The sequence below is a fragment of the Cuculus canorus genome, chromosome Z (assembly GCF_017976375.1).
Source record: "Cuculus canorus isolate bCucCan1 chromosome Z, bCucCan1.pri, whole genome shotgun sequence".
Taxonomy (NCBI): domain Eukaryota; kingdom Metazoa; phylum Chordata; class Aves; order Cuculiformes; family Cuculidae; genus Cuculus; species Cuculus canorus.
Genome location: NC_071441.1, coordinates 2003713 through 2029139, shown reverse-complemented (window position 1 = coordinate 2029139; position 25427 = coordinate 2003713). Strand labels below are relative to the sequence as shown.

General features: G+C 41.0%; 1 protein-coding gene across 27 annotated transcripts in view; it reads left to right on the top strand.

Moving 5' to 3' along the window:
- Positions 1-24367, top strand: part of LOC128850388 (3'-5' RNA helicase YTHDC2-like) — a 47812-nt gene extending 23445 nt beyond the window's left edge. For 2 of the 27 annotated variants that reach the window (XR_008447759.1, XR_008447760.1), the window contains 3 exons: positions 6324-6629; positions 8540-8619; positions 11861-24367. The gene's annotated coding sequence lies outside the window, so the exon portion shown is untranslated. Of the gene's footprint in view, positions 1-6323; positions 6630-6650; positions 8040-8539; positions 8653-11860 lie in introns of those variants that run through there. The other 25 variants (XR_008447773.1, XR_008447783.1, XR_008447780.1 and 22 more) reach the window with 25 other exon arrangements.
- The last annotated feature ends 1060 nt before the right edge of the window (positions 24368-25427 follow it).

Below are 25427 nucleotides of genomic sequence, written 5' to 3'. Positions count from 1 at the left end.
GCGGCTTTCTTCACAAGGTATCCAAATGGCACCTTTATTACTTAACCTTCTTTATTTCTTGTTAACTGCTGCCGTCACAGTGACATATGTGCAATTCTCCCTGAAAGGATTCATCCTGGCAGTGGTGAAAAAAATCATTCACAAAGCTTTGGAACAGGGCCAGGAACCGAACTTTGTTGGCAGGAAAGGCATAACTGTGAACCTTTCAATGTACTTCTAAGCAGTTAAAGAATTGGGGAGAAAAATGAATTAGCAAGCATTTTAAGAGGCAAAGCACTTTACCGTTTCATTTACTTATTTTGTTTCATTAGAATGTCTTCTTTCAGCTTGCTTAGGAAATTCTTCCAATGTAAATATCAAAAAGGATTGTTATCCATTTTCATTTTTCTTCCCATCAGCCTTCTCTTTTTGAGTTCTGTTAGGTCTGATTTCTGGAAGCTCCCATAAGCGCTTGCAGTCACTAGGTGGTGATGTTCTGTCAGGAAAAGCTTAAAATGTGGGAAATACAGATGAATGAATAAGGGACAGACCATAGAACATAAAGATTATTATTCTTTAGTTATTGCAGCTTTTTCTTTACGTTGTCATAAGAAATTGCAAGTTTGAAAAAAAAAACCACTTGCAGGTAGATTTGATTCAATTTGATGAATGTTTGTTACAGACTTTAATGTAATTGTGGGGGAGGAGAGACAGTGTGTGAATAGTTGCATCTTCCATCATCAGTCAATTCTCACTATTGCTGCTAAGATCTCGTGAAGATTGATGACATCTGATATTGCACTTTCAAAGCTAGCATTTAAAAATATACTTGGAGCGAGTTTACAGAAGGGAGTAAAGAAAGTGCCGAGCTTGGCAAATGCTTGTGCTAAGTTTCTGTTTTGATAAATGTATTTGCTCTGTCTTACAATTCCCTGCTCTATAAGGAGGGACAAAAGTGTTCTTCAAAACTAGGATGATATTCTCCCTTAAACACCAGGGTAGTCGTTGTTTATAACGTAGGGAACAGTGTGCAGAGGACTTGAAGTTTTGGAAGAACTATCTCTTTGTAATTTTCAAACAGTTGTTAAAAACTCTTCCATTTCATCACAACTACCTCATTTCCAGTAATCCTCAAAAATTTTGACCAGGTGAGTAGAATGTGCATTTCCAAAGAATAACGCAACTCTTGATCTTTGCGTATGTATTAAAAATAAGCTGAAAAGTCATGCTGAGTCCTTTTTTCTCTGGCAGTTACTGCTTGCAGCTTATATTATGAAAATTGCAAATATCCTACCTACCTGTCTAGTGGGATGTCCCTGCCTATCGCAGAGGGGCTGGAACTAGATGGTCTTTAAGGTCCCTTCCAACCCAAACTATTCTATGATTCTATGATTATACCCACACTTCGAGGTATGCTTCTCTGCAGTCTACTTCTCCTCTTCTAGCAAATACTATTTTCCTTAGACTCGTTACCATTCCCACATCTGCAAAGGTATTTATCTTTGCAGTTTCCTTAATATAGCTAGAAAGGAAGCACAAAACACTGGAACCAATGAAATAATATAAGCTTCTGGATAGTCATTCTTGATCCTGTGATTTTTCAGGAATTTTAATGAGCATCATGACTAGACAGGCAGGACTAGACGGGCATTCCGAGTGCACAGCAACCTGTCCAGAAGTTCACAAAAGTCTCTTGGGAATTATGCGTCTGCCAAATGGCACCACCAAAGTTTTCCACCCACAGCCTTCTGGAGAATTGAACTCCAAAATTAATTTCTGCGCTCTCATTAAGTAAAAATAAAAAACAACTCCTCCCTCACCTCTGTGCCTAAAAAATACTTCCTAAGAAAGCACTGTTAAGGACAGTAAACAACAAATGCTTAGGGACTTGTACAGAAATATGGTCACTCACCGACCTCATGAATACCGGAGTCGGTTTTTGAAATGCCAATAACAGAGAAGAGAGAGAGAAAGGCACCGGGACAGGTTGGTGCAAAGAGCTCTTTAAAATCTAGTAATGTCAATGAGGGTTGTGGGGTAAAAAATGAAACAATCAGCATTTTCATACCGGCAGAGCAAACACCTAATGTAAATGCAACACATTTTGACAAACAAGTCAATACAGGTTATTTCATTTGTGGCACTAGTAATAAGTTGTGTCAGCAAAAGCAGTCTTGCTGTGTAAGCTGTCTCTGTCCTGTAAGGGTTTGCTAACCTTCTCTGCTGTAGACCAGGCCTTTTAGAGGAGCTTCTTGCTTACTTATTTACTAGCAGCACTCAAGAAATTAAAGGAGACATTAATGACTTCAAATTTTCATCTGATGAACTTGTAGACAAATTCTACATTTGTCCGTTTTAAATATCATGACTGCTCCAGCATAGCTGTGCAGCATTGCTGCGGGCACTGATGATGCCCCCTCGTATGGAGGTGGCTCCTAGGTTAAAATCAAACCATACGTTGTTAGTTTGCTTTCCTTTGTACCAGGAAGCATGCGTGCTTGGAGGAACTCAGCAGCTCCTTGTTTGTGAGGTGTCAAATTAGGCTGCAAAGGGAAGATTCTTCCTGGGTGGAAAGTACCAAGATGCTGCTACCAACTACATCTGGAAGACAAGAGGGCTGTGAGAGAGGCAAAACTATCCCATCGCTGTAATACTGAAGTCTTATGAAGCTGCTGGAGAACTGGCAGGATGCTGTAGGATAGGACTGTGTCTTTCCTGTAGAGATACCTGTGTTTTATTACATTTATTTCTAATTCCGTGTTCTCATTTTATGGCCAAATAGAGAGTCAAATAGGAGGAATCTTGTCTGCCAGCTTACCTGGTTTGTCACGTCCAGCAGGTGAGGCTCCAGCACAGCTAGCGAGAGGAGCATTTAGCAGGAGTCTGCGGCTATCCAACTCAGTTTTTATTTAACCAAAATCATTTTTGACAGGGAAGTGAAATAGCACTTGCTAGCACTTTCCCATTGCCAGTAAACATTTTAAATCCACAGGCTGTTTAAATCCTTTTGAAAACTTTAATAACCTTTGAAATGCCGTCATTCATAAGGAAAATTAATTGCATTTTCTGAGAAAATTGACTTTCAGCTGCACTTTATGTATTAAAAAGTATGCTTTGCTTGAGAGATCATGATTCATATTTATATATTAAAGTTGTGCTGCCTCGAAGTGACTGAACAGTGTAATAAGTTTTTAGTTTCACAGCTCTTTAATGCTGCCAGTTGGTAGCCCTACAGATCTCACATCTGAAATAAAAGCAAATTGGCTGTAATTATGATGATATTTGAGGTTCGTTTTGTTTACTGTTGATAAAAAGCTTATTTCTTAATATGTTTAATTATGCCACACTTTTCTCTTATTGTGGACATTAGAAAAACCCCATAGTCTGTGGCTTCTGCTTTTACCCTCAGTAAAGCAGCTCTCCTTTCGTGCGCGAGCAGGGCAGGTCTCCGTAACAGTGACATTGCTTGGGTTTCATTGCAAAGTAATAAAATGCTGAACCCTTCTAACTGTGTTGGTGGGGTGTTCAGAATGGCATCCAAGCTCCCAAAATTGATCGGATTCTGTATTAGAAGGAAAGAAGAATTTGATCACTCACTTAACTTCAGAACTAGAAAAGACCATCAACAGCACTGTCATGCCGGGGTTGCACACAGGTAACTGCTTTTGTTCTGTTTTGGTTTTTTTTTTCCAGTCTGCTTAAAACTGCTGCTGGAAAATTAGTCATAAAGCTCTTTTTCTGCTGCAACGATGGGATTATCATTATTTTTTTTCTAATTTAGAAGTTTTTAATTCATAAAACCCCCCTGGAGGTGTCTGCGCAGTCAGCCGCGTGGGCAGTGCTGATCCCAGGGTGGGCGTTGCGGGAGCCGGTGTCTGTGGGGTGGTCTGGGGGTGTTTGGTTGCAGGACGCAGACCTGTGTCCGCAGGAGAGATTTCTGTCCGCAACAGAGTGGTGAAAGTCACAAATACAATGAGAGTGTAGCACAGGCTCTTTGCTCACTGGGAACAGAAACCTTGCACTACACCTCGCAGCTGCTGGGTTGCGGGTGTGAGGAGGGCACTCTCTTTGAGTCTGGAATGGAAACACCCATTAATTTAATTCCATTTTGCATAATTGCTGTTGGATGGTGGTACTTCTCTGCCCCTTGATTCTGGACAACTTTGAGCTGGTGATACAAAGGTAAAAGGCTCTGCACATCATAAATTGTCTGTTGCTGCATTTGTGAGCCACTTGCTCCTTCCTCAAACTTCTCAATCATCTATTATGACTTTCGCATCTAATTGAGTTAATTAATAGAGGGCTTTTAAGGATTGTGACCATCAGTTTATACAGAAAAACAGTTCGAAGAAGGTTTAATATTACTCAGCTGTACTTAGGGAATGTTTTGTAAGTTTTCTTTAATAAGTTAATAGAACATTTTACAAGGGAAAAGTGATAGTGTCCATATCATAGGTTGCATCTCAGTCTTTTTTTCCTCATTTTCTTGAGAAAGAAGACTTCTAGTTTTGATTCCCTCAGCTGTGTGTCTAATTCAGTGTAAGCTCTGTATTACCCAGCAGCCAGCAGATGACAGTGGAGGTAGGTGACAGGGCTTTAGTCCAGGAGAGCTACAAGCTGTTTGCATGGTGACACGTATTGTGGAGAAAAATGTAAATAAAACCTGAACAAAGAGTAGAAGTTTTTCATAAAACTTCCAAAATCTCTTATTAGTAAAGAATGAGCTTGTTGGAGGCCTGAAATGGAAAGAAGAGCTAACGTATTTTGTGTATATAGTTGTAAAATTGAAAAATGACTGTGTTGTGTTGCCTTCCACAGCCATGTCATGTAAGAGTTCTGTTGAGATTTTTCTTTCTGACCGTGGCAGGGCATTGTTGCTGGGAAGGCTTCTCTCTGCATTGAAGTGCTCCTTTGATGGTGATATTTTGCAATTAGAAATGCAAACCTATGATATTGAAATAATTTTAAACTCACTTCAATCACACACCCTCTCTTTTCCATTTGGCACTTTAACTCCACAAGGATCTGCCCAGGCAGCCTGTCAAGGGCTAAACGATAGTAAAACAGTTCTGCAGGATGATCTGTCCAGAGGCAAAACTCTGCAACAAAACCTGGTCAGGGTCTGGATTTAACTGTCTTGCAAAACAGATTATATGTTCCAGAATAACTTTTGTGAAATTGTAATGCTGGGTAATCCCCTCCTCCACCTCCCTCCCCACCCTGGGCTCTTGTAGATAGGACAGAAAAGATTTTATTTGTCTTATGTTTCAATTTATTTGCAAAACATTCATTATCTGCATGTGTTCTGACGTTTAATTATTGCCAACAACAATAAACTATCGGACTAAATTGCGTTGTATTGCTTGGTATGAGTGTGAAAGATATCAATCTCCTTTTGTAATTTTTTCATAACTGTTCCAGATTTTACTTCGGGAGTCTCAAAAGCTCCATCTCACTGAGCTGTTTTAAGCTATCACTGCTGCATGTTCTCCTAATGTGCTGATTATCGGTCACTGCTGTCACCAAAGCGAGGTCATCTTTCCATTTTGTCCGGTGTTTTAACCTCATGACTTCATTGTAAAATTTAGAGTCAAGCTGCAGTAAAAACGTGGAAGTGTAATTGAATGAGTCCAGGTGGTTCTTGCCTGTTTACTGTTCAAAGTACAGAGTCTGCTTTTGACCTTTTCATTTTATTGGCATCAATCTTTTCCCTTACTTCTTTACTAATAGTCACCCGCAGGTTCCTGACTGTGTGTTTCCCCGTAACTCAAATTTAAACCGCATTAGGGACAAACCCAGAAAGCTGTGTTTGCACAATGACAGGCTGCAGCAGTTTTGCTGTATGAGGTGACAATAAAGCAAAACCTGTGCGTACGCGATGAGATGTGGGGCGGTTTTTCATTGTCATCCCAAGAGAACAAAAAGGGGAAAATAGTCAACATGGTTTTCTTTCTCTTCATAGCAGAGGAACTGGAGTAGCAAGTGCAGCAGGATGGAAGGTGAAAGATAGCTCCCAAAATGTGTTCATGATCTCTACATGACTGCATGGATATTGGGTTATTGGCTCATCCCCTTTTCCCACCTTGGTGGGACTCACTCAATTGGAAGTTTTTCATGCAGATGAGTAAAGGGAAAGGGGCAGAGAAAAGAAGGGGGAGGGAAAGGGAATTGAGCTAGAGGGGAAGGTGAAGGGGAGACGTGGCTGCTCCAGGAATTCACAAGAGAATTTTTATTACAAGCATTTGGCAGTAAGGAGGGAATACTTATGGCTGGTTGTGTACTTGCTGCCTAAAAAGCCTTTGGGTTTAGTAATTGGAGGCTTTTCATTTATTTTCTCAATACAGGTAGGCACCTCTGTGACACTTCAATACTTTCAGCTCTTCGGGGCTTCCATCCCACTGTGATAACAGCAGGAAAAGCCGTCAGGAGAGGGCACAGCCCCCAGCACATTCCTGTGCCCCCTCGTCTCGGAGAATTCAGATATAAAGAAACCTACATGGAGCGAAGAGAGTGCTGGTGTGTTATGTTGCTTTCCCCGACGCCTGACTCTTTGAGGCAGTTTCCAGTTCAGGTGATTGTTTATGTGTGAGTACACGGTGTGACTGTCATTTCCTCTTGAGAAGCCTCAGAAGGTGGAAATCTTTCAAAATGTGAGTGATACAACTGAGCTACAAAAGAAGCCAGAAATATTACGTGGGGATGCCAGGAAACTTGGTTTGGTTTTTTTTTAATTTAGGGTATGTTTTCTGTAGGAGACTGGAATTTTATTTTTTTTTTTAGTAATTAGGATAATAAATTCCTTTCCTGATTACATGTGTTGCTTTACAACAAGCATTTGCATGCAGGTAGCTCAAATTAGTCTCAGGATTCAAAGTAATCATACAGCATTCGTTTAATCAATGAACGAACCTCTTGCTGGGGTGATTCCCTCTGCCTCCCTCCTTCCCTCTCCCTTCTTTCAGTCTGCGACAGAAGAGGCTGTTCAAGGTTTTACAGTGCAGCAAACACTATCACGAAGAAGCAGACAATTGATAAGAGGTTGCCTGGGAAACCCTATGCCCATAGATTTTCCTTTTGCTGCAGTATACACTCCTAGGTGCAATTATTTAAAATTTGAAAAAAAAAACCAACCCACACCTCCTTTGGAATCTATGAAGTGATGGGGGAATTATGTTAAAATTCTCCAGAGAATCTAATCCTACTTTCTCGTTTGATTTATGATCGTCTTTAACAGTGGGGGAGTGGTGGGGGTTTTCTTTTTGCAAAATAGTTGCGGCAATAGAAATTCTGCTTGAGAAAGCAATATGGAAATATGCTGGTGACTGCTTTAAATGCAGGTCACGTATGACATAATCCGCCTGCCAGTGGAAAAACCCCACCAGCTCTTGAGAGAGAGCCCTGCTCTGATCAGCATGAGTAGATTATTCCTTCAGCTTTAATAATTCAAACTCCCTGTCTGCCTTACAGGGAGTTTTCCTCTTGCCTGGAAGACACATGATGCTGACTGGGGAGATCCCCAGTCTGCTTCTTGTGTTTTTAACGATAAGTTTGTTCTTGAAACTACCATCTCAAGGAAAAAAGAAAAAGCATTTTTATGCTTTTCTTTTTAAGAAGACAATCCATAGGGGATCTAAAAGATTTATGTGAACTTGCACTCTCCGGTTACTTATTTTTTTTTCCCCAAGTAAGAGAATAATTAGGTTGGACTGTTTAACTTGTGCTAATAGTGAAAGATTAATCAAAATCATAATTAGCCTGTGTTTCCTGCCTCGGTACCCTGAGCTTCATTAATACCTGTCGTGTACCCAATGTGTTTTCTTGATAAAAGATTTGATGCTAGAGTGTTAAAAAAGAAAGAAATGCAATTTGCTGAGTTTTGTGTGTGTGTTTCTGTGTGGTTGTTGTGGGAACATTTTGCTGAGCTTCATGCTGTGGGATTTTGGTTCTTATGACCCAGGTATAAATAGTGAAACCTCAGCGAGCCCCGCAGTCTATCAGTAGCCTCCGTCCTTCTTGCGTCAGGATGTGGCTCTCCCGCCGGGCTGGCTGAGGTGTGGCAGGTCAGTCGATGTGTTTGTGAGAAGGGAGCGTTCATCATAGCCACAGCATCCTTCCTCCTGAGAAATAAGTCTGTGACACAAGCAGGATAAAAGCAGGGGGAAAAGTGGTGGTGGTGGAGAAACCCTCCGTTCAGTCCAGCTGATTTTGGTAGCTCAGTGCTCTGCTGGGACAGCTGCGGTGGGAAGAAGGTTTCCCAGGGTCAATCCATGCCTTGCAGGGGCTGTTGCCGCCTGGCACAGGGCCCGTGTGTGCATGTCGGGGGCTTCAATCTCTGCACTGTTTAATGGTGGAGCTCGAATACACCGCGCATAAGGGGACAATGCGCTCTGTGCTAAGTACACAGATTTTCTCTGCCCTCTTCGCTCATGGAGCGACAGCGGCGCAGCCCAGCCTGCAGAGCAGACTTTGTCGGTGGGGCAGGAAAAGGAGTAAAGCCCACAGCGGCTCGAGCAGTGGCTTCTTTCTGTGCATTCTCACGCTTGTACGCTCTGGTTTGCAGCTGCAACGCATTCCTGTGCTGGTCGGGGCGGTGACACAGCATCCTCCTGACTGCACACCCTTGAAAATTTTCCATCTGAGGTGAGCACAGCAGTGGAGTGAATTCAGAGCAAGGTACTGCTTTTCTTGGTTGCTTTTCATGTACACAACAGAAATGGTACTTCAGACCTCGGGGTGACCACTGGCCAGGGCAGTGGTTTAAAGCTGCTGCAACACCGTGTAACATGGGCCATTCCGGAAAGGAGGACAGCTATCTTCGTCCTCTTTGTAGGGACAACCTACCAACGGGGTCAAACGGTACACTAGTAAGTGCAGTAAGTCAAAAGGAGAAGAAAGAGTGTTTCTTTCTCCTCCTTTCTCTTTTTCTGCAAAGTCTGTACTTGTTTTCAAGCACTGTCTTTCCTTGCTGTCCAAGGGCAACAAGGATCAAATCCTGAATTTTCCTCCATGAAAGTTACTTTTATGGCAGATGTGTGATAAAAGAAAGGCAAATAAGTTTAAAAAAGCTAATAGCACAGAACATAAATACTGATACCTGAATGTCAAATTCGCTTCTGTTGTTATGCACAAATGTAGATTCAAGGTTATGAAGCTCCAAATGTTTCATTGAAATAAGTGATGCTTCAAGTTGTTTGAAGTCCTTGGCACACAGCTCTGATTTTAATTTATTCAATTTTTACATGCATTTTCTGCCACAAATGTATATTTTGTTTGTTCTTGGTAATGATATAATGCAAAGATTTGTTTTTCTTCTAAATATCTTACATTCTCCAAGGGAATTGCAAATTGCTAGCAACGTTATTTAAGCACAGAAATTAATTTATTAAGACAGGTTTATTGGGGAACTACTGAATTAGTTCATTCGATATATACGCCACAGTTTGATATTGCATTCTGCCCTCTCAGCTTTACAGACATCGAGCAGATCAGGTTGACAATGCAGTGAGCTGTGCCTGCAATTTTCTGTTTTATGGAGAGGTTAAATGAAACACAACAGAGCAGTTGTGCTGATTGTGGTCATAGAGCAAATCTGTGACTGGAAAAGAATGAAATCTCTCAATTCTCAGCCACGCACTCTACCCCCAGTGATGACACTCTCTTCTTAAGTGTCATACCTGTCTTTTTATATGCTGTTTTTCATGAAAGAAACACAAGCTGCAGGATACATTCTAACAGGGAGTCTTTACTAATTATCTCCTGCCGAGGATATTTATGGGTTTAGCCTGAATCCAGCTCTTCCAGTCCCTACTAGAGACTATATATATGAATTACAATAATTCAAAATCTCTGACATTAATCATTTCACCTCTGCCTGTGATGCTCTTGTCCCCAGACAGCCACCACAAGTGGTGACGGTGATGCAGAGGCAAGTTCAAACCTCCAGTGCTGCGCACCACAAACTACCATCCTTGGGAAGTTTTCTGTGGCTTTAGGCTACATCACTTGAAGAACTGTGGAGCAGGGCAGGGTGGCCCCTCGCAACAGCAGAATGCTCTTTTCCTGCATAAAGGGGAGAGTCAAACTAACCTGTCATGGAACGGAAATTGCCTTATGCCTTTAGCTGCTTGCACCCAGTGCTCTGGGGGTACAAAAGCTATCTTTTCTGCTTATATTGGGCACTCTGCCTTTCCCCCCTTGCCTTTTCTGTCTGCATCTTCTAAACTGGCTGGATTTCTTACGTTTTGCTGTTGTGATATCTTGACCGTCACAGTTCTTAAACTCAGAAACAACATATATATATATATAACTCTTGCTGCTCCAATTGTTTATTTGAGCAGTTCTTCCTTTTGTTCTCTTTCCTCCCAGCACTTATTTGCATTTTCAGGATCCTCACTACAGTGGTGGGGCCGCTCTGTATGGCTTTACAAACACACTTTGGTTACTGGAACAAAAATAGTCACATCTTTTCCGTGTTCTCTATGTGATGTATACAAAACACTGTAAATCTTGAGGTGGTGATATCTAAGCTAATGAGATTTAGGGACAACCTCTAGTAATGCATCATATCACATAATAAATATGTTTCTATGTTGTGGTTATGAATTCTACTGGCAAACTGAGACAAAATCCCCAGCAACCACGTTACGTGTTATGAACACAAGGGTTACAGACAAAGCTTAGACTTCATTGAAAAATCAGGTTTGACCCTGAATTTTACATTCCTATAGATTTGTTTAATTCTTTTTCATGTTTTAAAAAAACAACAACCAATAAAATAATCGTATCTATGATCTGTAAGTCTCTTCTGGAGCCAGCATTGATACAACAGCATGCAGCTGAAAGTGCGGAATCAACATGAAAACTGAGGTATTGTTTCTTCAAAGTGCTTTTTGGACTGACAAAACGTGGAACTTTGTCAAAGCTGTTCAAACTCCCCAAAGTTGCTGAAAATTCTGTAGTGTTCAGAGATGAACTGTGACTGGCGTGTAGTGTGACTAGCAGTGATGCTTTATTTGTAGTGGTTTAGAGAAAAATGCTTTTTGGCATACATTGTCAGTTTGCATTAGGTTCCTTTTCAAGTGATGGACTGCATAGATGTGCATAAATGCAGATGCAAAATAAATACATATATGTATACATACACAAACATAAGTTTTCAAGTCACCTTTTAAGTTGAGTGTATTACTGACTAGTATATTGCTAGTTAAAATGTAATTGGGTTATGGCAAACTCCTTTTGTTTGAGCTTTGAAGTTTTCAACTTTCTCTTAGCAAAATGTGTGAGTGTATTTAGGTTTTATTTAGCACAACGGAATGTCACTTTCACTTTCTTATCTCTTATCAGAAGTGAGTGATGATACATTGCTGTGGGTGAAAAATGTTAGTTCTGTACCCAAAAGGTACAGAAAACTATGAGAATCCAGTGCCAGTGTACAAATACCCAGATCTGGATCATCATAGTGTAACTTGGAGATATTTTGTACGTCTGAAACGGAGATGAGGGTCTCAGCTGTTACTGTTGAAGCTAGGTCAGAATTGCAAGAGGAGTGGATAACAGCTCTGAAAATAAATCTTTGGGACACCAGGAAACCAGTCCCACCTAAAAACCAGCTATATCTAGTAATCCTCTCTGCCTGCAAACTGTCTGCATAGGTATTTTGTGCTAAGATCTGGAGTTTGTAGACTGATGGAAATATTGTAAATCTAATAAAAACAGATGGCAAATAATTTTTTAAGTTGACTATTACCAATTTCTGTTTCTTACATTCCTCACCCCTACTGCCTTATTTTTTTCTCGCCTCTATCACTCTAAACCACAATGAAACATTAGTTAAAATGGGCAAACAGCTGCCCAAAATCTAACGCAGGTGTCTTTCTTTTAGCATGGGCCCCACCGTCCTGGGCAACCTTCCACTCTGAGCGGCTGGTGTCAGAGCTTCCTCAAGGAGAAACTTGCCAAAGATGGTCCTGCCACATCTCTGCTTTTGCATGCCTCTACTGTAGATATTCACATCAGGGCTTCCATGTTGCTGTTAAGAAGACCCCTGTCCTCCTTTTTTCTCTATTGAGACTCTTCACCCCGCCACCACCTTTCTGCTCTTCTCGTACTTGCAGTCTTGTCTTTCATCCACAACCCTCAATAATGGGATCTGGGTCTCACCCCTTCTTCCAGGACGGTAAGTGAATTTTCTCACTGGAGAACCGTTGGGTCTAAGGCCCTTAAATGTCAAGGTAACGTGCAGCAATAGACTTTGTGAAACCCTGAAGATAAGTGTTCCAGCAGCCTTTACTGTTATCTGATTGTGAAGCCAGTCAAGCCTCGGTAATCTTTAGCTACTCTATTTAAAAAAGAATTATAGCACTGTGCTAGCTGGGTTGAAGCTCAGATGGTGAATTTCTCTCTGTTTAAAAGGCCAACAACTATAAGATCTTGGAAACCCACATGGTAATTCAGATTGTCTCAAAATTTGCTCTTTCTCTGAAGACAGAAGGTAAGGCAATCACTGAGATTTGGGCACTCTGAAGCTTGCAGCCTGCCCAGGTCGCGGTCCCGATCTCACAGCTCCTTTTGTTTTGTGTGCATGCTGAAGCCTAAACCTGCTGTTTGGCTTATCCTCGACTGAATCTGAGTTACTGGAGATTTACGTCATGTCTGACATCCTTTGGCAGGAGCAGTGCAGCGTTAAAGGTAATTAAGGATAACATTCGTAACACCAAATCAGGATGAGAAAAACTGGGAGAGAAGAATGAGTGTGTGCAGCAAAATTAGGTGAATATAAGGATGTGTTGTCAGCATCTTACTACAGACCTGAACATCTCTAGGCAACTTGATGTAATCACAAAACCTGAGCTGCGTTTGTGCTTTGTGAATTTAAATCTTATGTTGTCAACTTTCTGTTAACTTGTGTAGTGAACTGCACCAGCTGAGGTTCTGGGATGAACACAGCACTCCAATATACTCTGCAACCCACGGACTCACCCTGGTTACGTTACTGAGGGATGTGGGCACTGACAGTAACTCCACACGTGAATGGTGCAGATATTTGTTATGGTCTGTGCCTTTCTTATTGCATGAGCTACACACATCCCAGTATCAGTAGCCCAGTGTCACTCAGTGCTTTGTGACTCAGCAAAGAAAGAAATAGCTCCAAACATGGCTATGTATGGATTTTCCAACTAGTTCCATGCTACTTCCCATTCCTGCTCCTCGGAGCTTTCTTTTTAATGTGACAGATGAGTGGGAGACAAGAGGTGAGGCTGGTGGAAATTCTCTTTCATGTGTTTCTCTTGTCTAAGTAGGCCAATTGACATCATGATTATTTCTTTCATCAGTTGAGGAACCTCCTGTCCTACAACAGTGACAAATAAAAAGAAAACATCTTTTCTCCATTGCTGTCTTTCTCATATGGGTAGATAAAAGAAGTAGTATTTGTTTTAATATATTCCTTTATCTGAGCGGGGACTTCAAAGAAGCTGCATGTGTTGCTGTTATATAAAACAGATAATAGTATTAATCAGATACATTTCACCTCACAACAGCTGCAACATCATATTAAAGGTGGGAAAGGACTGTAATACAGTAAATATTTGCCCCAAATGCAAAGCACCAGTCTGATTATCGCAGCTCTTTCTCTCCTAATCATGATCATAATTTCTTTTTCCTCCTTTGTCTCATTTGAACTGCCATACTAGCAAAAACAAAGGGACAGCTAATTCCTAGAAAGAAAGCCACTGATTCCTATCATCCAGAGGAAGAGACAACATGGTTGATGACCTTGTGCGGTCAGAGGCAACGCAAACCCGTTTGCAGTGAAGAACAGAAACCTGAATAAGAGGTGGTTCATCATCTGTGTTGTCTGGAAAGTTTGTCACAAGAAAAAATTATGCAAGAGCAATTGACCATGTGAAGGGAGAACAATCCAGGGCTTCATGACAGTGTTACTCTCAGTTTAGCTGGTATTGCTTATATTGGCTTATTAGCTCCATTTAAGCTTAAAGAAGGCTAAAAAGAGACTTCACTGGAGCTCTGCACAAACAAGAGAGTTGTCCTATGTAACTTCAACTAAGTTATGAAATTGATAAAAAAAAAATCACCTTTTTTAATTCCTGTTCTTTTGAGTAGTGCTGCACTTCAGGGTTTGAGTTATGTTACTATTTGGGTAATTTTCAACTTTCATATAACAAATTCATATTGGTATGTGATCAGATGCTGCAATCTGTGGAAAAAACACTGCCCATTTTTTTTTTTTTGCTTTGGCATTTCCCTGTTTTTATAATCAGGACAGTCTATGACTTTAATGGCCTGCTCTTTAATTATGCTCTGGGGAAAAAATAAAGTAATTTTCTTTTCCTACAGCTATTACTTGTAAATTTCACTGGATGTCTCCCAAACTGTATGCTTATCAAAACACTTAGCTACTTGTTTATCTCTTGTTGTCTTCATGTACTATTTCTCTCCCTCAACATATCCTGATCTCTTTACCTTTCCTTTTTTCAGGAGCCATTCTGCAGCGCCGACCAACCATGCCACCTTCTGCTCTACTTCTTCAAGTTCTGCAATAGCCCTTTGAAACAAAGATCTGCTTTCTGATATTTTTGAGGTTAAATTAGATTATTTTTTGTAATTAGATGAAGCTGCATGAAAGATCTGTTGGGGGCAGAAAGCTGTTTTCTGCTCTGTTCTTGATTTCTACCCTAGTAAGTCTTAATACTCATTAAGGACAGGCCTATGCCCCTAATGTTTTATTTGCATTTTTGACCGCTGTTAGGTGTGGTTCTTATGTTTACACGGAACTGCCTCAAATGGCTCTAAGCTTCTTCCTGAGCAATAATAGCTAAGATAAAACCTATAACTGGATATGTTTGCCATTAAAGTCTCCACTCTTCCCATATGTGATGTTTTGCATTTGTTGATGCAGAACATCACCTACTATTTTATTACGAGTAAATACACTTGAGATAGTGATACCCATCTTCAACGCTTCTCTGTTACTTCTCACTCTGATTCCCCTGAAGAAATTCTGTTTTCAGTAGACTTCACTATTCCACCATGTTTTTCATTTCCTTTTCCACATCAGAAGAATGTAGCAGTATGCATGTGGCTGACCCTGTCGTGAGACAAAAGTGAACCAGATAATCTCTTGGTATCTCCTGTTGAGTCCATGCTTAAGAATTACAGCTTCAACCCCAGAATGCACCCATTAATGGTAAGACATTTGGTTCCACTGTTTTTTACAGTGGAAATGACTGTTTTTTTCCTCTAAATCCAGTCATTTAGGAGGTCCAAACTGTAGACCTTCTGTTGTGGTCTGACGTTATTCAGTCATCTTGGCAGTAGTCGAAGCCTCTGCATGTTACTGTGTTTCCTACTGCTGTAATCTATCCGGTATTTCAAGGTCAGCCCCTTAAAGCTGCACAAAGGGAAGGGAAGCCTGAGTTCAGTCCTGAGCTGAGTCACACAAGTACCCCATGAGTTGAAGGAGACTTGGACCTTTGTCTCTGCCCGGAGCAGAAGAAGAATGTTCTCACTTCTGTAAGGTGCCCTAGCGGAACAGATACGGTGCTCTGGAGTGAAGAATTGAGAGAGAGCAGAGAATTCAGAGGACGGGATCTGGGAGCAAACCACCATGCAAAGTTCATCCAGCCACCAGTACACAGCAGAACCAGCGCCACCAGAAAAACAGAAAGTATTTGGAGATGTCTTACTGGGAGGCACCAAAACACCTACTTTTCTGTCCATGCGGCTTTGCTATAGAAGCTGGCTTCCTACCGGGAGGCTTGTTTTTGTGGTACCACTGAGAGGTAAGCCAAGCCTGCTGAACTCCACAGATTACCATCCATGCCTACTGTCCACGTAGGCTCCAGTGGGTCAGTATTAGGGAATTACTGTGATCTTCCTTTCTTAATTACAGGGAAAACGACGTTTAAAAAGTTATTTGCAAACATCTCCATTGGTTGGAGAACTTACCAGTGAAAGGAGCAGAGGTAATGTGAGGCGACTCATGCTTAAAGGCTTACTCTGTTGTGGCACCTTTGCTTTTCTGCTCGGAAATGGCTAGGACAGGAAGGAAAACACTAAGAGGTGACTCTAGGTATATAGTTTATACCTGTGAAATGTTGCTCTGCCTGGTAGAGTGCCAGAGACACAATGTCAGAAGGTGCAAGAGGTTCTCTGCGCCAGCAATCCCCATTTCTTCCCTCAAGCCGTCCTTTTGGCAGTGCTAGCTCGTGTAAGCTGGTGTGACAGTCCCAAAAAGTGTCAGTGTCACTTGTGTTGATTTGGTCTACAAGGCCAGGGAAGACTGAGGATTCCAAGGTGGGACAGTACATTGCTGTTTTATGTTTCTTCAGCCGGTGAGAGAGGGCTGAAGAACGCCCAACCTCACTGTAACTCTAGATCTGACATGTAAAGACAGGCAAGGACTGTGTTCCTGAGGACCTGTCTCTTCCAGCCCCCACTTCTCCTGGCGCTGAGAGGTACTTTTGCAGCTGTATGTGAGACGATGACCTCTGCGGAGCTGCTTACTGCTCTGCTGCGTGCAGTCTGTCTGTTTGCTGGTCAAATGGAAAACAACAATATCTCTGCTCAGTGCAAAAGAACAATAGACTGGAAACTACTTAAGCTTGCTGTTTTGTCTTAGCCGGGTGCTCTTCTCCCTGTTCCTGTTGCCTGCTGCTCCCTTTGTAACAGCGGCTTTGTAAGGTCTGACATCCCGCAGCTCAGCGGGGGAAGGGTGTGCACACCTTGAGAATGAATATTGCCTTTTGCTAGTTTTAAATACAACTGACGGGCTGAAGTGCATTAGTCATATCAACATAGTTGGAATGAATGCATTATGCATGCATCCTTAATCAAATCCTCCCCAAATAATTTCTTCTCCTGTCTACGTTCCCTTGTCTACAGAAATCATTGAGTCCCTTGCCACTGCTTTTCATACTATGTAGTCTGTCTGTAGGCACTTGTTCTTCAAAGCCTTTAATATTAGCATTAGAGTGCTAAGTAATAAACAGGCATATGGAGTTGAAAGGGAATTCCTCTCTTTTGAGTATTCACAGACATCAATGCATTCTCCTGTGGAAAATGTTTAGATGTTTTTCTGTGAGGCAGATAAATTCATCATCACTGTAACGTTGTCAAGTGAAGTAAAACTTTTATTTGGAGAACTTCCTTCCTCTAACTTCTAATTTAATCTTCTATAGCATCTTCTGTTCGAGAATCTCAGAGAAGTTCACGTGGCAATAATTTTCCAGCACCACTGAAAGGTGGAAAATATTGAGCCCTACGCCATAGATGATGGGTGTAAGATAGAGGAGAAATAATTTACCAGGTATTTATCAACAAACAGCTGTAATACGTCAAGACTTAGTGGGTCCTTGGGAAGGGCAGGGGCCTCCTATTGTCCTCCGTCCATGCAAATGTCCAGGGCTCACTTTCTGTTTCAGCACAATCAGTTTGAAAACACAGGAAAAAAAATAATGAAAATCTTGGCTGTGCTGTGCATTTTTCAGATTCTGCAGGACGAGAAAGATTCCAAGTTGTGTCATGGCTTGGAGTCTTGAAACATGCAGCATACATAAAGTACAGGGCTGGACTCTATAGCAAACGAGAGGCTTAGGTGTGAAAGGACATTAGCAACGAATACTGTCTCAATGAAATTATTTGGCTACTGCTGAGCAAGACCCAAAACAGTCTTCCTGGTCACTTTCTCTGTGGACATATTGCAGGCTGGAAGCATGGAAGTAAATGCTGAAATTCTGGGGAAACGGCCCTGCAAAATCATCTGTAATGAATTGTCCTCTGAACTACGTTAAAGCCATCCATCATGAATTTCAGTCAACTTTGACTGCGATAGCTTGGTCTTGGATATTAAAAGAACGTTTCTCTTGAAGTCCCCCAAATAACTGCGATAAGTGTTTTCAGTGTGATTTCATCCCTGTTGTGAAATCTGGCAAAGTTACCTTTGCGAGCAGCAGAAAAAAGGAGAGAGTGACAATTCCTGACGGACAGAGCAGAAGCTTGAAAAAACAGATTCGGCTTTCTCTCTGTTCTCGCTGGTAGCTGGGGCTGGAGCAAGGAAGAAACCCCGAGTCCCCTTCTTCATGCTGGTGCACACCAATCACTACTGTGAGCGGATTGGTTTCTCAGCCCTGTTGCCTCATAGCCAAAGTTTGTTCAAAACTGCCCACAATTTTGTCCAAAATGTTCAGTTCTGCCTGCCGCAGCGGTCTCCGGCCCATCCAGGTCACTGATTCCTGAAAGCCACCACATTCGTGGCAGATGATAAATCAAAAGTCAGGGCTGGCTGGACTGCTGGAGGAAAAGATAGTGATCACCAGGAGTGAGAACTGTTGGCTTCTGACCCTCTTAAATTTTTTCTTACGATCATTCCGTGTTATGTCTCTTGTCTTGTTTTTCATCATTAAAACCCTTGTTGTCTTAGATGGTGACAAAGATTTTCATTTTAAGTTATAGTTGGGTTAACAATCTCTCCTTCAAGTCACACGCAGACTAAAACGCCTCTATAAAGTCTCCCTGGATAGATGCTCAGTTTTAGTAAACTTTAGAACTGAATGTGAACCTCAACAGCATTTTCTGACTGAAAGATGTGAAAGATAAATCCCTAACCTTTTGTGTTGATGTGAGATCCTCTGAGAAATCCCGGCATGGAAAGGAAACACTTTAAAACTTTCTTACTCCTATGCTTGTCTACTTTATATATAATTTATATAATGTGTATAATTTCTGTGATTCACCAAGGAATTCATTTTCAAAAAGCAAAGATGGAAATATTTGCCAGACACTGGAGTGAGCTTTGCTCTAATGTTAATGTTGTACAGAACTGAGAAAAAAAATTAATGTAATCAAATAGATGATACCTCTTGCAGCGTTAACTTATTTGACGAGTAAACATGGAATTAAATTGTCCTGAAAATGTGGACTCAGAGGAAGAAAAGAAAGTGAAATCTAAGTTTAAGTTGATGGTGAGGCTTTGTTTTAAGTTTAACAAACCCTTTTCTAATTTTTTGGGGGGCTTTCGCCTCCAGAAGCGTGCTTAGAAAGGAAACCTGTAGTACGTAAATGCGGTGAGACATGAGTGGCAATGAGGTGTCAGCAATATGTGGAGCTGATGAGAGTAACGCATCGGCCAGATTAGGAAAACAGGTATTATCTCATCAGCTACAAGACTGCTTCAAGCCTTTCCTCCACATTTTTATTCTCTAACATACTAGACTGCAAGCATTACTAGTGAGCCACAATACACACTTCTTTTTGAGCTGCTTGAAAGATAGGTGATCTGTGAAATGGTGATACAGCTGATATAACTTGATTTGGTCTGCAACAGCTGAGTCTGCTGGTGCTTTTTGCAGTACGATGATAGCTTATGCATAAATAAAACTGTGTCTCCATTTGGGAATAAATCTGATGTGCTGGGCAAGAGAATAAGAGAAAAACAACAACAATAATAATTATGGCAATAATGTAGAATCTAATGAAGTAAAGCCTGGGACAGTTTCCTCTGAGGATATGTTTTTTCCTCCTCTTAGCTCACTATAACTCCGTTGAATATAAACTGCATGACTTGATCATTTTCTCTTTTACAATACAACTGATGGAGCTATGAACAGCATTTGTAATCTTTAAAAGAATGCAAGTAAAATATTGGATTTTTTTGCTAGACATAGAACCTCAGAATCATAGGGTTGGAAGGGACCTTAAAGATCATCCTGTCCCACCCCCTGCCACGGGCAGGGACATCCCACTGGATCAGGCTGCCCAAGGCTCCATCCAACCTGGCCTTGAGCACCTCCATGGATGGGGCAGCCAAAACCTCCCTGGGCAACCTGGGCCAGTGCCTCACCGCTCTCGTGGTGAAGAAATTCTTCCTGATGTCTATATTACCAGATAATAAAGTGAGACTGACTTCAGCTGAACTTCATCTGCACAAATTTCCTTACTACAGTGGCAAACAGCACCTTTGTAGTCCTTTTGTGCAGCCTGACCTGGCTTCGAAAGACCACAGACTTTCTTTTTCTTCCTAAATTCCATAGGAATTCCTGGTCCCTAGAAAATATCCATATGGACCATGTGGTTTTCTTTGTTTAACTGCTTTTCAAGGTCCAGATTTGATTGGAAATTGCATCTTTAATCTGATAACACGGTTTCTAGTCTTGTAAAAGGCAGGGAATTTGCTTGAGATTGTTCAAGAACCAAGTGAAGAATATTTTGGTTCTAGAAGCACAGTACAGGTTAGATTTCTGTAGAGCTGACACCATTGTATGATGTCAAGGTACCCTTATGGCCACATAATGCGAACATTTCCAGCTGAAAATAAGGCTATAGTCAAGTCCACTGAAGTGGATATCCATTCTCAGCATCATTATTCCTCCTCCTTTTTGCCTCTTTCGTGCTTCAACTTGTGTCCAGTGACTACTTCATGCTTTATTAAAAGTTTTAAATGTAGAGAATAATTACTGTCATAGTATTACAGTCCTATCTGAGAAAGGTTTTAGTCAATGGTTGCTTATAAATGACAGATCGGGTGACTACACAAGAGCAAAATTCAGAGAAAACCTCAAAGTCAATCACCATAATCTGTGAATGTGTCACTGCGTGTTTGGCAGCAGACTGCGTGTGGACAGTGATTGACAGGTATACTCAGCTATATTAATCTGGTTGTACGTACTGTGTTCCAAACAGAAACAAGATGACAAGAACAAAAATGTGTTCATCAGAACAGGGACGTGGAATCAACATGTCATTACTACGGCTTTAAAAACCTGAAAAAGTAATTAAATACAGAATTTAAACAAAAAAAACCCCCGTGCGTACGTTGCTGTGTTTTGATGATATTTAAAATTAAAAAAAGAGTACCTAACCTTCCACCAGTCTCTTTCAAGTACGTTGTTGACCTTTGAGAGCAGAATTTAATTTTTGTTTTTAAGGAGAATAGAGAATTCAATTCTGCATTCAATTATTGCCACTGTTTTTAAGTCTAACTCCATTGTTCGTGCTCTACAGTATCAGTTTAATTTAGAATCCTGAATGGCATAATAGTATTTATTCTTGGTCATTACAGAAGCCCAGAAGCCATGTGAGAATTCAAGAGCTCTACTAAAACAACAAAATGGAAAACAGAAAAACACTGCAAACCGAGCAAAGCAAAAATACCTCATTTAAATATCTGTTGCACCATCCAGATTCACGTGCTTTTAAAAAATAGATTAATCTGATATTTCTTCAAAACGTTTGTCTGTGCCTGGGGTGAAAAGTGTCAGATCAGTTTGGTAAAATTTGGCAATTGAAATGCTGATAAAAGGATTTACCTTTTACTGTATTAACAAGTATTTTTATGCAATTTTATGTTCAAAATTTGTGAAGATACTTCAAATTTCCTTCCCTGACGCAGCAGATGCCTTTCTAAATCACTTTTCTTCATGTAAACCCATCTCTGTTTAGCATGAACACACTTCCATTGCTAAAGGAAACTAATAGTAGCAGGCGGCAAGTACTGTTTATATTGTGCTGTCTTATTATTTGTAATTAGGATATGAAACGTTGTAAAATAATACATTTTTTGCTTCTATTCATATTGTCTCAGTGCTTCTGCAAAACTACTGGCCTGCATTATTGCTGGTTGCAGAGCCCGACCAAACAGTAAGGCCAAAGCCAGGACACTTGCTCTTGTCAAGGCAAGACAGACAAGACGTTACGATGCCCAAAGTCTTCGCCGATTGTGGAGTCAATTACAGTGCTCTTCCTCCCACCACGGCAATCATAAGAAGCAGCTTTCCTTCTTACATAATTTGTTGCTATGCTGGCAGTGATTTCCCCTTTTGTTTCTTAGTCTGGCTGTTATTTTCAGCAAAACAAGGTCTTTCTATTCTTCAGACAATCATTCCTAAAGTCTGACAAGATACAACGAGAAATAACATCTCCTCACTAAGTGACACTGTTTCTTACGTGAGGTGTTCGCTGAATGTAGAGGAGCAGTCTGGGATCTGCACCACAGACCATTAACCTGAGTGCAACTGAGGCAGAGAAGAGCATTCTAGCTCTCCACACAGTATTTCTTAAGTGACAGAAAATTATAGGGACTTTAAAGCTGTGTTACTGAAATAGAGTCCCTGATGCTTTGGCTGCTTCTTATCTTTCTCAAGGAGCATCACGAAAACCTTCCATATTTTCTGTTAGGCTGTACAGTGATTACATTTTTAAAGATAAATAAATAAGTAAAATATGTTCAGCTCTAAAAAAATTTTCCTTTTATTCAGCCCATAAGTTGAACGAAAAAAAAGTGTGTGAAACAGATTGCGTGACTGTCAATATTAGTAATACTTGAGTAAGAGAAATTAGATCCCATTACTCATCTGTACCATCTTCTCTGTTTTTCTTAAAAGCCCAAAGACTACAGATTTCTTTGCACTTCCTAGTTGCAGGAATAAAAAGTGATGCATTTTAAGATGTTCTGGGACATTATTCTTTACCTAATGCAGATGTTTCTGTATAGGTGTTAAGCAGCCCAAATCTCTGACTCTTGTGCCCTAGAGCTCAGCATTTACATAGATCTATATGGAAGAAGCGCTACAGACTGGGGGAAGAGTGGCCGGAGAGCTGCACGGAAGAGAAGGACCTGGGGGTGCTGGTTGACAGCCGACTGAACATGAGCCAGCAGTGTGCCCAGGGGGCCAAGAAGGCCAATGGCATCTTGGCTTGGATCAGAAATGGGGTCACCAGCAGGGCCAGGGAGGGGATTCTCCCTCTGTACTCGGCACTGGTGAGACCGCACCTTGAATACTGTGTTCAGTTCTGGACCCCTCACCACAAGAAGGATGTTGAGGCTCTGGAGTGTGTCCAGAGAAGAGCAACGAAGCTGGTGAGGGGCTGGAGAACAAGTCTGACGAGGAGCGGCTGAGAAGAGGACGGAGCTGGGCTCTTCTCCCAAGTGACAGGGGACAGGACAAGAGGGAATGGCCTCGAGCTCCACCAGGGGAGGGCCAGGCTGGATATCAGAAAAAAATTCTTCACAGAAAGAGTCATTGGGTACTGGAACAGCTGCCCAGGGAGGGGGTCGAGTCGCCTTCCCTGGAGGTGTTTAAGGAACGGGTGGATGAAGTGCTGAGGGACATGGTTTAGGGAGTGTTAGGAATGGTTGGACTCGATGATCCAATGGGTCCTTTCCAACCTGGTGATTCTGTGATTCTGTGATTCTGTGATTATTATTAATGCTTTTATCTATGCACATAGCAGATTTATAGAACAAATGTGTTAAAGATTAGAGTATTATGTGGTGTGGATCTGAAGCCTGACTTACGCAGATAAGTGATCCAACGTAAGGACGCATGTTGTCTCCATTTCCGCGGTTTGCAGAATGCAGATTTATAAATGAAAAAGTTTGGATCATTTCAGCTCCAAAGGAATCTTCTCAAAGCTATACATCTGAAGCTTTTTTTTTTCCAATTAAGATTGGATAGAATTCCAGCAGCTATTGTTCAGAAGTTTTGCTCTACTTCTTGTTTGATTTAAGTGCATGAACTCACTGCAGCGAATGGAGAGCTTCCTAGAAGTTTTCTTACCTGAGTCAAACAGTATGTTGTATTTCATGAAGCCCAGTTTTTCGTAGCCCATCCTGTAGCCAACAGAACATCTTGCTGTTTCCAAAACACACGTAGAGACATTCTCTTGGACCGCTAGAGACCAAGCACGGAGGTTTTGATCGCATGCAGCTTTCTCTCCGCTGAATAATAAGTTTCACAGAATTTCATAGGAATTTACTGCAGAGTTATCTACTGCAAAGCAGGATCTACTTTAGTAATTCTGCAGATCTTCTAAAACAAATTCATAAAGAATTTCCCTGTTTTCTTCCAGGCAATGGTTTGATAATAAGTACAAAAGGTGAAACTTTTGATATGAAAGGCTGAGTTGGTTTACGCGACCTGGAAATAAATTTTTCCAAGCAGCTCTCTGTACCATTTGCACGTGATGTTGATACTCCACTGTGTCTGGTGGACTGTGTGGTCTGTTCTTCTCTTATGAAGAGCCCAAACATTTGTGGTTGTGAAGATGGTTGCTTTCTTCCTTGCTTTCCCATTTCCACTCTCCCCCTCCCCAAAACACTGAGGAGAGAAGGATCCTCTGTGACCGCCTTCCACAGCCCACAGCGCCTGTCAGAGAAGCAGCAACGGAGGAGCCGTACTGGGACTGCAGTCAAGGAGTGAAGGTTTTCTAAGTGTTGAGGTTGGGATGGCAAAGTAAACGTCATGACTGAACACACCAAATTACTGTCTTCCTCTCCTGTGATGTACTGTTCAAAGGCAGAAAACACATCTTGCTCCTCGCATCTTTCTTTAAAAATCACTTAATGGGTAATCCCTTACAGCAACACTTTGAAAATATCATTTTTAAATTTAAAAATTTAAAAATTAAAAAAAATTAATAAAAAAGAGTGACCAGGAAGAAATTAAAAAGCAGTAAATGGTTTATACCAATATTTTATTTTTAGAATAAAATCCTTCCATATAAGTTAAGTCTTCAAAAATTGCTTAGACATATTTATTTACTATTTCTGCATTTTAGTGGACTGTTGCGAGTTTATCTTTTCTTATCAGCAGAAATGTTAATGGAAGAAAATTCAGAAAGATAAAGAGTATATTCATTCTCTCTCAGAGAAGGACAAGTAAACTAAGATCATGTCACTCAAAGATGTTTAGCAAACAATTTATGAGAACAAGAACTGTCTCTCTGAGAATGTCTCTTCTGCAGATTCATAATTTTCTTTGTAAGTTTCTCATATATCTGTCTTAATTTTGGAAATAAATATTTTCTTAGTCGTATCATGCATGGGACATCACATACTTATGAGCATTATTCTATTCTCTGCAACATTTTATGTATTTACCAACTATTTTGATGATCCGTCTCCATGCTCTCTGTAGATTAATTAAGTTCATTTTTAAAAAGAAAAAAATTGGTCTGGATATAGAAAGGAAACGGTTCCTTCCCTCCCTCCTGAAAAGAACTGACCAGGGGGATGCTGCGGTGGACTGTGCCGTGCAATGGAGTGACACAAGGCTGAGCCAATGTCCCTCTAATGAACGTCTATGAATGATGCAGAGTTCTCAGTCTTCTGAATGCCCATGTGGTTCAGAGCAGTACACGGACAGAAACTTGAAAGAACATATCTCCTGATACTGTCCCCCAAAACTTAGGAAATATAATTTCATAAAATCCACTGTAAAGGAAATGTAATTTCATAAAATCCACTGTGAAAGTGTAACAATAATTGCACTGGTGTACCCATGGATACAGTGGAGTTGGACCTCCCTCCTCTTTTATTTCAAACTTTTAGACCCAAAGGGAATCAGGAGGCACGCGTTTCAGGAGCATATAGGTGTTACTGAAGAGTCTTCTTGTTCCCTGGTAGAGTTCTATCGCATTCTTTAAATTTTTCT